Below are 13,773 nucleotides of genomic sequence, written 5' to 3'. Positions count from 1 at the left end.
ACATAAAATATCCTTTAAATGCCCAAGTATAGGAGCTTAGTGCCATATCCAAACTTTAACTTTTTTCCAGCCTGAGTGGCTCTAAAACAGTGTGAGAAGTGATAAAACTATGACTCTTTTACTGAAGTGTAAAAAGGCGTTGCAACGGAGAAAATGTTCTTTCAGTGTTCCGAGACAGGGGGGTCCACAAAAGTGGAACCATCATTTCTCCATTCCAGCACAGAGAGCGGGGACTGACATTAGAGTACGGTTAAGTGGTGCCAGCACTAGTTTGCCAGGTAAGTTACGGAAGGAAAAGGCAGCGCAGCTCTTGTGCGAAAAGAAAGTGAGACCATGCAAGGTGTGAATCTCATGGTGAGCCGCAACGGTAAACCTAGTCATGTCAGTACTTTCCTGCAATAGGGCTGCAGAGCAGGGGAGGAAACGGTAAAGTGCAAAAGAAAGTTGTTGATGTAATGAAATCATTGTATTTTTGGAGAAAAGCATCTGCCAAATGAATAAATATAAATGTAAAAGAACCGCAATGAATTTCCCTCTAACTGCTATTAAAGACTGTAAATGAATCACTCGGAAATAAAGCACCGAAAGATGGAATCGCACATCCATTGCGCAGGAATTCATCCACGCCCTGAGCTGTCAGCAAACCCTCCCCCATTTCCTCCTCCTCTAGCCACCGAAAACGCGACATATCCACCTTCATCAGCACCTTCCTGATCTTATCTGCTCATCTCCTGATTGACACTTTTCTATCACCCTACGGCCTTTATCAGATGTTCTGTGGGCCTCTGATAGCTGTGCAGTCAAGGTAGAGCTTGGAATTAATTCCGGAAATGGGTTATCTCGCAGCTGCTGGCGGTGTCTTGGCCCTGGCACAGTCCTCTGTCTGCCAGCACGTCAGCCTTTCTGAATCTCAGTCTCATCCAGAGACATCCATGAGTCCATCCAGGATGTGAGCTGATCGCTCTTAACCATGTGAACTTAACACTTCTACCCCACCCCCACCATCATTGATCTGCGAGTAGCATAGCTCAGAGGGCTTAGGCCAGGGCCTGCCTCTACCACGCCAACGGTGTGACCCACACGCTCATCAACTGCTCCAGTTGCATCTTGTTTTGCTTCAGCCCTCTCTGGAACATGCTCTAATGCCTGACGTTGATGAATGCGTGTAAGGGATCCGCTGCAGGTAGGATACGGTTACGGGGGGAAGTGGTGGGGGGGGTTGCAGATGAAACGGCAGAGCTGCGCAGCAGGATGTTTGGGTGCCAATGAGGCGCAACCTGTGAGACAGTCCAGAACGTCCTCAACCAGAGGTCTCTCCCAGCAGCTCCGAACACCACCCCCACCTCCTAAACATCCCATTCGCCTAACATTCACTCGTATGAAGTCACGCTCAAGACCAAATTTTACACACGTAAACACATATAATACAGATCACACAGGCAAAAAATATAAATAAATAATGTAAAAGGAAAAGTTTTTGTAAATAAAGAAAAAATGACAAAAACTTAATTTTTTTGTATATATGTATCTAAAATACAACTCAAATATAATAGTGATCGTTCTGCAGCTACTATGCATTTCAGCTGGTACTTTCGTCATCAGCAATATCTAAGACAACCCAGTAGCTGCCACTTGTTTGAATTTAAATCACACCAACATGAAGCCAAAGTCTGGCTCATTGTATTGTCGCACTAAAATATTAGTTAAAATCAATACAGAAGCAGTGTTGGTTTTAAAATATTTACTTCAGTAAAGTGGAAAAAAAGTGTTAGTTCAAAAAATACATGTCATTATCAAGGAATGTCTGTATCTTTTCAATAAATTTACCCAAATTGCGATAGTTCCAACTCATTCTCATAATCATAGGCTCAGTCTCATTGTTACTGTACTTGTGCCATTGATGTATGTGATATAAATCCCTTAAATGAAACTATTTAAGACTATTATCACACACTATGGGTGCTGCAAAATTTACTGAGCTTGTAAGGAAATCAAATTTTGTATGAAAAGGGATGAAGATCAGCTGACTCTTGACTGTAACTCCACTGTAAAACATGCTTTAGAACCTTCAATTCTGCACAAGTGAAAAGGAATTAGAGTAATAAGAAAATCACTGTGGTTCAGAGTCTACATACAATATGCAACACTACTCCTGTCATCAGCTATTCCTCTGATCAATACTAGTCAATCCTCCGTTGACAAGAGCGCGCCACGAAAATATATTGAATTGAACTAAATTGAATTAAACTAAATTAAATATGCCTTTAATATTTGAATGATGTTAGACTAATCTAATAAATACAAAGCGGTACAAAAATTTAAAGACCACAGTCTGCTGCATATTATTGTTAACTATTGTTGAGCTGGTACATTTGTCCAAGACAATTTCAGTGTAATATCATGTTTGTATACTAAGCTGCTTACAGTGATTTACCCTTTTTTACAGCTGGGTAGATTTTAACTGGAGAAACTTAGGATCAAGAGCAGGACAGCAGGAACAGGGATTCGAACGTGTGTTATTCCAGAGTGACAGCTTTAACTACTACAGTATATTATCACAATTAATTATTATATTTTCATTATTTATTAAATTATTATGTAATTAAAATATTTACAGTTTAGCTCACGGCTTTATCCAAAGTTATTTTATAGCTATTTAACCATTTATGTGGCAGGATATTTGTACTGGAGCAGTTTAGGGTTGACACTAGAGGTGGTCATAACAAGTTACTTTTGCTCCATTATTTATGTGGGTTTTTGGAGAAACTGCACTTTTCAAAGTAATTTTCAGCATCGATATGTTTTATTTTTACTCCCATACATCTGCAAAGAGAAAATGTGCTTTCGCTGTGTTTTATTTCTGTTAGTTTTCGATTTTTCACATTTAACGTTTTAACTTCCTCTCGTAAAACACTAATCAAATGAGTATTACCGAGAATCGTGACCTGTGCATTCGTTAGCTATTTCAGTGAACCAATAAAAAAATCTTGTTGCTGTCACCTGATTTCTTTTGTTGATTTCATTGTCCAGATTTGCTAGCACTGGGAAGAGTCAGGGTTTAGTATTGACCAATCAGTACCTCTGATTATACATTGCATTATACTAATCACATTTTCTCTGATTAAATTTAATCTTGTGTCACTTTTATGTTGCTAACAAAGAAGTCCCTTTTTGTTGAGCCATTTATACTTATATGGGTATCAAATGTCATTAAAGTATTAAAAATTAAGATGCACAGTTACGAGCACAAGGGGGTGCGGTGGTGCAGTGGGTTGGACCAGGTCCTGCTCTCTGGTGGGTCTGGGGTTCAAGTCCCGCTTGGGGTGCCTTGCGACGGACTAGCGTCCCGTCCTGGGTGTGTCCCCTCCCCCTCCGGCCTTGCGCCGCGTTGTCGGGTTAGGCTCCGGCTCACCGCAACCGCGTATGGGACAAACGGTTTCAGACGACGGGAGTTACGAGCACAACCCTATCCACGTCATTACTGGACATGTAGAGGGGCTCTGCAGTTTAGACCATTTGTGGTCCCTCCGGCCCTCAGCAGTGGTAAGAAAGCATGGCGGCATCTGTTCCTTCTGTGGGAGCGAAGAGAGTCAAATTACCTGTACGAGCGGTTAAATCCAGGTATTGTGAAGAATGATGAGCAGAGTTGCTGTTTATCTGTTCACCAGAAATTCTGATGAATTGGCCACACAGTTTTGCAAGGGAAAATACTGTATGGTGGGTTTTATAACGTAGGACTCTCTACAGAATGACCAAGGTGTGTCACCAGGCTCTGTTCGCATGTGCCGTATGACTGCAGGAGGCCGCATGTCTATTTCAGCGTCTTCCAGTCGCTTCTCACAGGTGACCAGGCTTATCTTTCCAAATTTCACAGTGCCCATGCTGTGATCACCAAGCCTGAGTTTGATGAGAGTCTTCATCGATAATCTCAAGACTTTATGCCCGAATGTACTTGCGAAATGAGCGCTGGTCGTGGTCCGCTGAACGAGCGCCGGTTATTTTTTTATCTCATTGTCTGATTACTGAATTCACGTCCAGGTGACGCAAGGGATTCTTTCCAGGGTTCGGCATTTAGCTTCTTAGTGCTTTGCTGCCATGTGCTTGGGATACTTTATTTTGAATACATCCACAGTTATCAGTCTGTCTAATTCTGTGCAGAATGCAGTTGTTTTCTTTGTACTTTTTACTGCACTTATTCGGGTTTTTGCTTGTAGTTTGTGGATGTTTTTGTTTAGCAGTTGTTGTCTATTCTACCCTCAATGAAATATTGGCAAACTTCTCACTGAACTGTAATTGGGGTCATTTTTCGACAAGGGTTTTATTTCACTGTCTCTCTCACTCTCTTTCTCACTCTTGTTTTACCTCTGGCAGTTCTTTTTCTCTCCTTCCTTCTACTTATTCAGATAAAGATCATAAGATACTAAACACGAAACAGATGATACAAAAATCACTGTAAGATGTTTTGAGAAAGTACTAGCGAGGATATAAATAATGGGATTTGTAACTGCGTCGGAGAAAGAATGTGGAGCAGCGTGCGGCGTTTTTAAGCCCTTCTCGGGAAAGATGTTATTTGTTTATTTATTTGCACTACCAGTGCGAAGTCCCACAAGGGTGTCACCCTGTTCCACACTCATCTAACATGACAAAGTGTTTATTGGCCATAAGTGCTGGCCCACTAACGCATAAACAGCACAGCCTTCAGCAGCTTCACCCCCCCAAGCAGCACATGTCCACCTCAAACACCTGTATCCATCTGCATAGTAACTCCTCCACTTCAGAGTTTACAATACATGTTTATTTATATATGTTAGTAATGCTTAACCACCTCTCAAGTGGATAATGTCATGAGCATGTACTATAAATAATTTAGATGAACAGAAACAGCACTGTTGAGGTGATACTGAGAAAAGCTGCAAGAGGATGGATTGATGGAAGGTCCTGGTGGGACAAAGTAACTGGAGACTTCTTGTTTACGAAATCCCAGAATAGCAAGAAAAAATCCCAAGCAGTCAGCAAGACAGTTCTCCTTTTACTTTTTTTTTTTTTTTTGGTTACATCCTGCATGAATCAGCCACCAGAGTAAAACTGCAAATGAGCTACTCACAAAATTAACAAGGTGAGCTGTGCCCAGTGGGCAAGGAACATGAGTCAGTGGTAGTTTCGGGGTCAACCGCAAATAAATCCTCAACCCTCCGCTAAAAGAAAAACACTGTTATAATTTAATTACTCAGCTCAATTGCTGATTCTTTAATCCAAAGTTCTTACAGTTCACCCTTTCTTTTTTTGCAGCTGGATGTTTTACTGTTTATTGCTGTTTACTGCAGTTACTTTAGTCAAGGATATTATATCGGTGCTCCTTTTAGGACTTGGGCTCACAGTTTTCAACTATAAAACTATGTACTTTACTAAGTTATCTGCTGCTTTGAAACCTACCTCTGAACTAAAGGTGCTGGGATCAGGGACAACACCTGTATACTAATAGACAGTTCATAGGTAGTAGAGTTTCTCTTTAAATTCCCATCCATTGACCATGGCACATTTCTCCCAGACAGAGAGCGCATGTCTACGTAAACTGCAAATATGTATGGTTTTTCATGTTTTTGTTTGTGCGTTGGTGTCTGTAAATATGCATTGTTTCATTCGCTGTAGGATAAATACGCATTGTCTCAAAAGTGTGTGTATATGTATTGTCAGCGTACATTGTCTCGTGTGTGTGTATATGCGTGCGTGTCTCCGCACAGTGCTTCTTTGAAGTAACAGCAGGATGACACATGCCTTCACTGATGTTCAGTGGATCTATTTGTTTGTTTATGTGGTTACAAAAGTAAATAGTTAGCAATCTCCCCACGTTATGTCATTCAGAATATTTAGTATGTTATTTTTTGGAACTATCATATGTCAGATGGTGTAAAAATCATTTCCTGGGGGAGTGTCTGTGTCTCACCGAGGGTCTCGCTAGAAGGCAAGGATGGCAGTTTCTGCTGTCGGAGGTCAGCCCTCGCAGTCGTAAAAGAAAGCCAAAAGGAAACTACAGGTCAGATTCGGGGAAGGTCGGCGAGGTCACGTTTTCCTGTTGTCATACAACACCTCGCAGTGGCCATAAATCTTTCCCACTTAACAACCGACATTAAAATGTCGCGAGATTAAATAGTTTGAAGATGACTCTATTATTGATGTTAGAAAGTGAAAATAAGTCTTTGCAGTTGGACAGGCTTTTACCCAGAGTGTCTGTGAGATCTGTGAAAGCTTTGTGAATAATAAAGGTGATCTCACCAGGAGAGGAATGCTTCGGGTTTAACGCTTGTATGTTTTGTATTAGGCTCAAAAAGCAGGAAAATGTTTGCGAACCAGATATTGGGATTTATTGCCCTTCGCGAACCATTACGTTTTTAAGGCGCAGAGGCAACGCTGTGTTCAAACAGGAATTTCTAGCCATTACCAGCATTCATGAGCGCTCCACGTCTGCGGTTGTGTCCAGTTGGGCCGCCGGTTGGCTGATGACAGAGTCCATCGTCCGCCCGGATCCCTTAGCCTTGCCTCGTCTACGAGACAGAGGTCTGAAAGCACTCAAAGGAAACCGGCCCATCAGCATACGCCAGGCTTCGTGTTTTTGTTTCCCTTCCGAGGCTTCGAGCCAACGCCGTGTTAGTGCTTGCGGTTTATATTAATAAAAGTCTTGTTCAGATCCCGCATCCAGTCTGCACTTGGGGAATCGGTCTTCTCTGCGGTGTACTTGGCACCGGCAGCTCCACACGCCATGCCGGACACAAAACCCGACCTCTGAACCAGACAATGTCTGGAGAGGACTCAAATCCCCAAATCCCCAAAACTACAAGCCCAGAACTATCTGTTACTGTTTGCTTAACACAGCGGAGGGCAGGAATGCTGACACAAATCAGGGCCCACAATTTCATTAGTTTGGTATTTTCCATGAATAGCCATTGTTTTGATTCAATCTGCCCCAGTGCTACGTGAATGGGGCCGCCGCTCACATTGGTTTGAGCGCGGGAGTTTCAAGGAGGTGTGCTTTACTGCTTCACTGACCTCTTTCTCGTCCAAGACCTCCATCCCAGCTGGGGTTGGTGTGGGGGGGCGTGGGAATACCCACCCTCCCGACCCAGCCTTCGTCTTGGGCCACAGGGCATAATTTCAGCCAAAGCTCATCTGCAGTCACTGAATGCTTACTTACAGGTAGCAAGCAACGTCGTGGGTATTGCTGACGCAGTGGCCGCAGTGGTGCGGTGGCGGTGAGACGATGTTTTGTATGGACTAACCAGCTGAGGAGGAGAGGAATAGGGAGATCAGGAAAACTCACTCATGGTAGCACGGGCGGAACCTGGCTGAGGCTGCCGGAGCAAGAACGTGGCCCTGAGGGTGTGGGTGTGCGGTCTTGAAAAGACAAGGCAAAAACTTCTGCCTGGACAGGTGCCCCTGGCTCCATGGAGTGCTAAGCGAAGGATGCAAGTCCGAGGCTCAGATTTTAGCTCTTCATGTGGAACACGGGCTGCTCGCTGTCGGCAAAACGGTACTGTCTGTGCTCAACCAGGCTCACCAGCGGGACCAGGAGTCAGCCAGTTTCAACTTGTAAAATGATTACGGCGTAATAACTTCACTGAGTGCTAATAGCAAACACATGATCTTCTAATCAGCTTTCCACAGCCTCACTGCTATAGCAATTTGTTTTTGTAATGTGATAAATAGTTACCCCAAAACAAGAGGATGTCGCACTTGGAAAGGCTCAGAGCCTGGGGCTTTATACTGGTTGTAGTGTTGCGATTTTGCGAAGGAGGCAGGCCATGAATCATTCCCTGACGGCACACGTCGCATCCCTTCGGGTCCTGCGGCTCTTGAACTTGAGACAAGGATGTAGAAGTTGGTCTTGGCTGGTACACAGCTACTGCTGGTTGACTGTAAAATACCCTAATTTATAACCAGCCCACCGCACCTCAGGTGTGAAGTGTAAATTACTTTGTCCACCATGCCCTTCTCAACAGAGGTCAGATTTACAGTCAGACTCTGGAAGTGCACTGCCCTCAGACTGAGTTATGAGCACCATGGCTCAGAGCCCTCAGCTGCAAGAGCTTTGGCCAGGGATGGTGTCAGGGTCAGAGGTCACGGCGAGTGTTTGGCAGACTCGCCCACCGAGCCTGAACACACGATCCGCAGGAATGTCTGACATTACATGCAAGTGTTACCACATTTATGCTTTCATCAGGTCTTTAATCTCTCATTTGCAGGCTCGTAGGAATTCCACAGGGTTTGCCACCTGTTGGCCATTAAAGAATTCCATTCAGCTTAAAATTGGCAGTAAAATCTCTCGTCATTGATCGAGTGTACTGTAGATTTTGACAAAAGGGACTTGACAAAGGTCCTCTGAGGATTCCTCGATTCTTATAACGATCGATTTATAGGCAATATGCGTAAACAAAATCAACTGGCCGTAGGCAAGCCTGATCGTCACGCTTGAACGGCTCCTCACACTTTCACCATCAGGCGAACCCTTTCGCATCAGTGTCCATTCTCATGTTGAATGCAACGTGGCTCACCGCGCAGTCTACACAGTGACACCCCGCATGCGGGAACGGCAATGTGGGGCTACACCATGTTTCAGGGACACCGTGTCATTACACGCAGCTGGTCCGTTGCACTGCTGATTAAAACAAAGAAAACAAACTGAACGCAAGAGTCCCGGTCCACCCATACACGCACTCCCCACTCACCCCGGCCAATGCCCAGGCTCCGAGGGGTCAGTCCCAACCGGCACGAATGCAACTAGGAGTCTTCCGCGCAAACATTTTGTTTCACTTCCTGCAGCCAAAAACGTAAGAAAAGGTGGAGATCCACGAGAGACATCTTTTCTTTCCACCCGAGTCAAATCTGTTGCAGTCAACAACTCTTCTCACACACGTGTGTCTGTCACACACGTGTTGACTCATAAACACACTTCTCTTACCAACAGCCGCTGTCAAACACACTTGTCACAGGCCGTTTTCCCTGCGCGACACAACGTGTTCTGGGTACAATAGGCATCTTTATCTGTGCCTTAACATCACGCCTCAAAGTCAGATTTTTTGTGAAACGTTTCTGGTCAAATGCAAGGGCTGACTGGGAAATTTTGAGACTGTTCTGCATGTCTCCCATGTGGCTGTTGCAGCACAATGGTGCGGTACTCAAGGTCAAGGTCTCATGCCAGCAGTAGGACCTGTTTTTGTTTCGTCGTTGAGTGGTACCCTTCATAGTTCAACACTTATTTTGCAATGGCAGCTACAAGAAGTGTTTCAAGTTTGTGAAAAGACTTTTGAAATGTTGACTCAAGCGTGTGGAAGGGAGAGAGTGAGTTTTGCAAGGTAGGAAGTTTTCATCTGATGATGAGGTGAAAAAAGCTACGGCCGCTGCTTTGAAGACAATGTCAAACGATTCCCTGCTGCATGACTTCGAGGAGTTTTTGGAGCACAGCAAGTAGTGCACAGAACGTGAAAGAAGAGAAAGGAAAAGGTCCCCAAGCCCAAGGACCTTTCAGATTCAGAATTATAAGCCCGGCCTGATTGTTTTTTTTTTCAATCAACACTGTTACATAAAGAGCACTAAAGCTGAGGAACTCAGAGGTTAAGGAAGAGAGACAGACACTAAACCCCACCTACAAATAAGCCCTCCAACTTCAGGGTCACTGCAGGTTACAGAGACGGTAGTGAGACGACAATGTGGACTGTAATGGTGGCAGTGCTGCAATTATTAAAAAAAACCACAGGTGTGGGTTTATACTAGACTAGTTTTACCTCCCCCTCCCACCCACATCCCCTTCTACACCCACAACCATAATTCCTCTCGAGACCAGCATAGCGTCACCTCTCTGTCCCCACTTGGCACGCACATGTGCCGGACACATGGCCAACATGTGGACCGCTTGCTGTGGCATCAAACCTAGTGGCCAGTCGGGTTCCTCAGAACCCGCTCCTTCATCCCGGATCTATGGGACCTTCTATGCCATCATTAGCCTCTCGTCGCTGGCTCCGATTGCTCTCTGGGCCTAATCACGAGCTGAACAGTGGAGTCACACTGTTTTATGGGCTTCGCTGTGTTTTATATGACGAGTTTTTAAATCCTGCAGCGCACCGTTGTAGAGTCTAATTAACACCAGCCAATTTTAATGCTTACCGACAGCAAGTCTCTCTTTTTCCCTTTGGCAGAAACAAACATTTCCACTGTGGCTGAAGGGCTCTGTGTGCTGCAGGGCAGGTTCTACTACTTGGCTCATCCACCACGGCAACCCGTGTCTCTACAAGCTCCATGCAATCCGCACGCCATTTACACAGCCCGAGTTTCACTGCAGCAGCATGGTTGTGGCAGTTATGATTCATGACTGCCACCTGTATGCCTGTGAAAACCCAATATGCAGTTCACCTTTAGAGCCGCTTTTGTTAGCTCGTAACTTTCTCTACACTTACCAAAGTGTACAGTGTTAGAACAGTAGTGGATCACAGTCAAGTTTCCAAAAATGTTTCCTATCAGTCCATTTTCAGAAACTTCTTAGGATTGTCTGAAGTCAGTCCTAGGACATACCGATGTGATCCTGAAAGAAACTGTAGTTTCAGTGACGGACGGACGGACGGACAGATAGATAGAATCTTCCATCAAAGTATCTTTCGGTCAGGGTGTCCTGTAATGATTATTGCGACTCAAAGAAAAGTTTGCTGTCTAAAATGAATTAATGAAATAACTGAACTTGAATCAAACGTTTGTTTACTTCCCAAACGATTATAACTTTTAACTGGGATTTTATAGACTGTACGTTTTGGAAGTTCAGTAGCGTTTCAAGGATGATATTACGCAGTATTATTGTACAATGTAATGCAAGTAAAGAAGAAGGACCACCTTATTTGCACACATGTCTGAATGAAGAATTTATGTTGGCCTGGTCCTTGGGGGTTGTAATTCAGAAAGTTGTAAAAAACGTATTTAAAGCAGCTGACTGCTTACAGCCAAAACACCAAGTGAGGTGGTAACTATCCTTACAATTATGCGGTATACAACTCAGTAGCTGGGTTCGAGTAAAACCAGCATACACTATGATGATTAAAACGAAAGACATGGCTGCGTGTTCAGCTGCTCAGGAGATATACGAACTAGCTCGGTTCGGTGTTGGAGGACCTGCTGCTGCACAGGCCTGCTGAACAAGGTGTCTAATCTGTACGCAGCCGAGTGCCTGCAGGAGTCCAGCAGTGCAGTTTGGCTACAACGGAAGTGTCAGGTGTAAAGGTATAAGAGAAGGTTAAGTACTGGTGCAAGGTGTTGGTGTGGAGTGTCTGTGAGCAGGTCCTCATGGAAGTCTTTCCTCTCGCCCTGCCCCATTAAAATCACGTAAATGGTGGATGACCCTGGCCGAGCCCCCCTGTAATGAGCGCGTACGTGTCAATAAAGAAGTGAGGAGAAGTGAGGAGAAGTGGAGGGCGGTGCAAGCCAGTATGCACAATGGCCCCTTTTTACAGCGGTGTCAGTGAAGCTGGTCGCTGACACACACACAGGGACAAAGAGCGGACCTGGAGCAGACAGACCACCTGTCAAGAGGGAAGGTGGGGGGGGTTGTGGGAATCCTTAATCAAAGTATCACCGGGACCGTTTGGCCCGAAGCCTGCGCAGATTAATGGTGGCTGGCCTTTACAGACTCAAACCAGGAGCTCGGGGCCCCGCGTGGCTGGGCCGCCGGTTGCTCAGCAACAGCTGGAGAATGAGGTGTGGAACTCCCGTGATTAAATCTCCCAGGCTGCCAGTCTGACCCCTCCACGCCAAAGACTTCTTCTCTGCCTCCACGGGCCCCCGCTTTCCATCATCTGCCTCCCCACCCAGGCCTTCAGAGCCAGGAAGGCAAGCCGGCGCTCAACAGATGTACACGTCTTTGTTCGTCACGCCTTCGTCGCGTACGTCCGTTTCGGGCTGTACGTCGATTGCTCCCGATGTGTGTTACCGAAAGCCACGGGAGGAGGCTGCGGAAGAAGAAACGCAAATGGGAAACGTGCGATCCGATGTCAATCCGTGGAGAAACTGAACATTGTTTCCTCCAGCACTGTGTTTATATGAAATTTGAGGCTGAAGGAATGCACACCTAATCAAACTAAAAGCCGTTCCAAGCTGCTGATGGCGATTTGCCGTTTTTATAATCAGGAAGGACGTGTGTGAAGGTGTCTGCAAGCAGCACTGGGCTGCAGGTGCAAAACATCAGTCGAACTGCTTTCAAGGACAGAGGTACCTTTTGCCATAGCAGCCTGGTGATGGCATGTAGGGCAGCAGATGGCGTAGTTGTTGCAGCCATCACCCGGTACTTGAAAGGCCTAGGTTCAAATCCCACCTTCTACTGCAGTCATCTGGATCAGCATTATTACTCTAAATAGGTGCAAGAAAAATTACCCAGCTGTATAAATGGGTAAATCACTATAAATTTGCTCTGGAGAAAAGCGTTGGCTAAATCAGTACATAACTAACTAAAAAGTTAAAAATCAGAAAGAAGTTTTTTGAGACTGCATACATATTTCCTGATAGACACGAGGCACTGCGATGCCCTCTAAGTTCTCGCTGACGGCTCATCCTTCTTCCCATCAGTAACGGCTGAGAACAACAGAGAGAGGAGAGCAGCTCGGACCGCTGTTTGACCCGCTGGCATGCTGTATCTACCTGTACAGGGTTCCCATAGTGCACTGGGCTCTTCCTGCTTGTCCCAGTAGGATGGACCAACGCATCCCAGCATTACCCAAAGGCTTTACTTTTCAGCTGGCAGCAGTTTGACTCGTCAGCCTGTTCAGGACTCGATTCCCAACCTTGCGCAGTGTCGGATTCCGGCTCTGCGTTTGATTCGCACACCTGGGTCCTTTCATTTGGGCGCGATGACTGATCATCTCGGTGGCGGTAGCCGAGAGTGGCCGGGTGGCGTCCCCCTCTCTGTCCTTCCTGGGACACAGGGCATGACCCAAAGCTGGGTGGGGAAGGCGAGCAGCACAAAAGAGGCTCTATTCTTAAAGCGCGTCCCTCGGTAGGCACCGTTCCGTCTTGTACCCGAAGATGGGTCGAGACCGCTTTGTCGTTAGTAAGAAACGCACTGAAGATGTTAACTCGAGAAGCATCCTTAGCAAACATGAGAATCTTGGGAATCTATAAGTGCATGTGAGATCATCGCCGTACTCCTGAGGCAGCTGCTGCCCGCATATTCTCAAACAAACACGGTACTGGGAGGGTTCGCTCCAGCTGCACTCTTGTAAACATCAGCGTTCTGGCTACAAAAAACAGGCCTCCGCTTGCGATGCCAGCCAGAACGCAAGGTGGGTTGGGGCCACGCATCGAGCGAGCTGCCCCGTATTAGTGCCCAGTCGTCGTCGTCCCCCCCAGTTTACTTGGCAAGTGAGCAGTCATCGACGCACGGCTCGTGCTCTGGGCTTAACCGCCTTGTTGAAGGGCCTCCGTGCAGGGCCGTGCGGCGCAGTCCGACCACTACATGGTTAACAGCGATGGCTCTCGCAGCACTGACTCCCCCTAGAGCTCGTGTACCAGAACTGTGTTCCAACCAGCGCATCCCACTGCACAGTGCCCCCTCACCGCCCCCCAGACACCAAACACGCACACGTCCACCCCCTCACCACAGTCCAAAGTCAAACAGCATCTTACTTTTTATTTTCCTCAAATGTGAGCCACTGATTTTTTTCTCTCGGTGTACCTACTGGCTCTTTTTTTGCCTGCTGTCATGAGTCTCAGTGCCCACATATGACCTGATGCAGACCAGCACTAAGG

The sequence above is a fragment of the Scleropages formosus genome, chromosome 8 (assembly GCF_900964775.1).
Source record: "Scleropages formosus chromosome 8, fSclFor1.1, whole genome shotgun sequence".
NCBI lineage: Eukaryota > Metazoa > Chordata > Actinopteri > Osteoglossiformes > Osteoglossidae > Scleropages > Scleropages formosus.
This window is presented reverse-complemented; position numbering follows the sequence as displayed.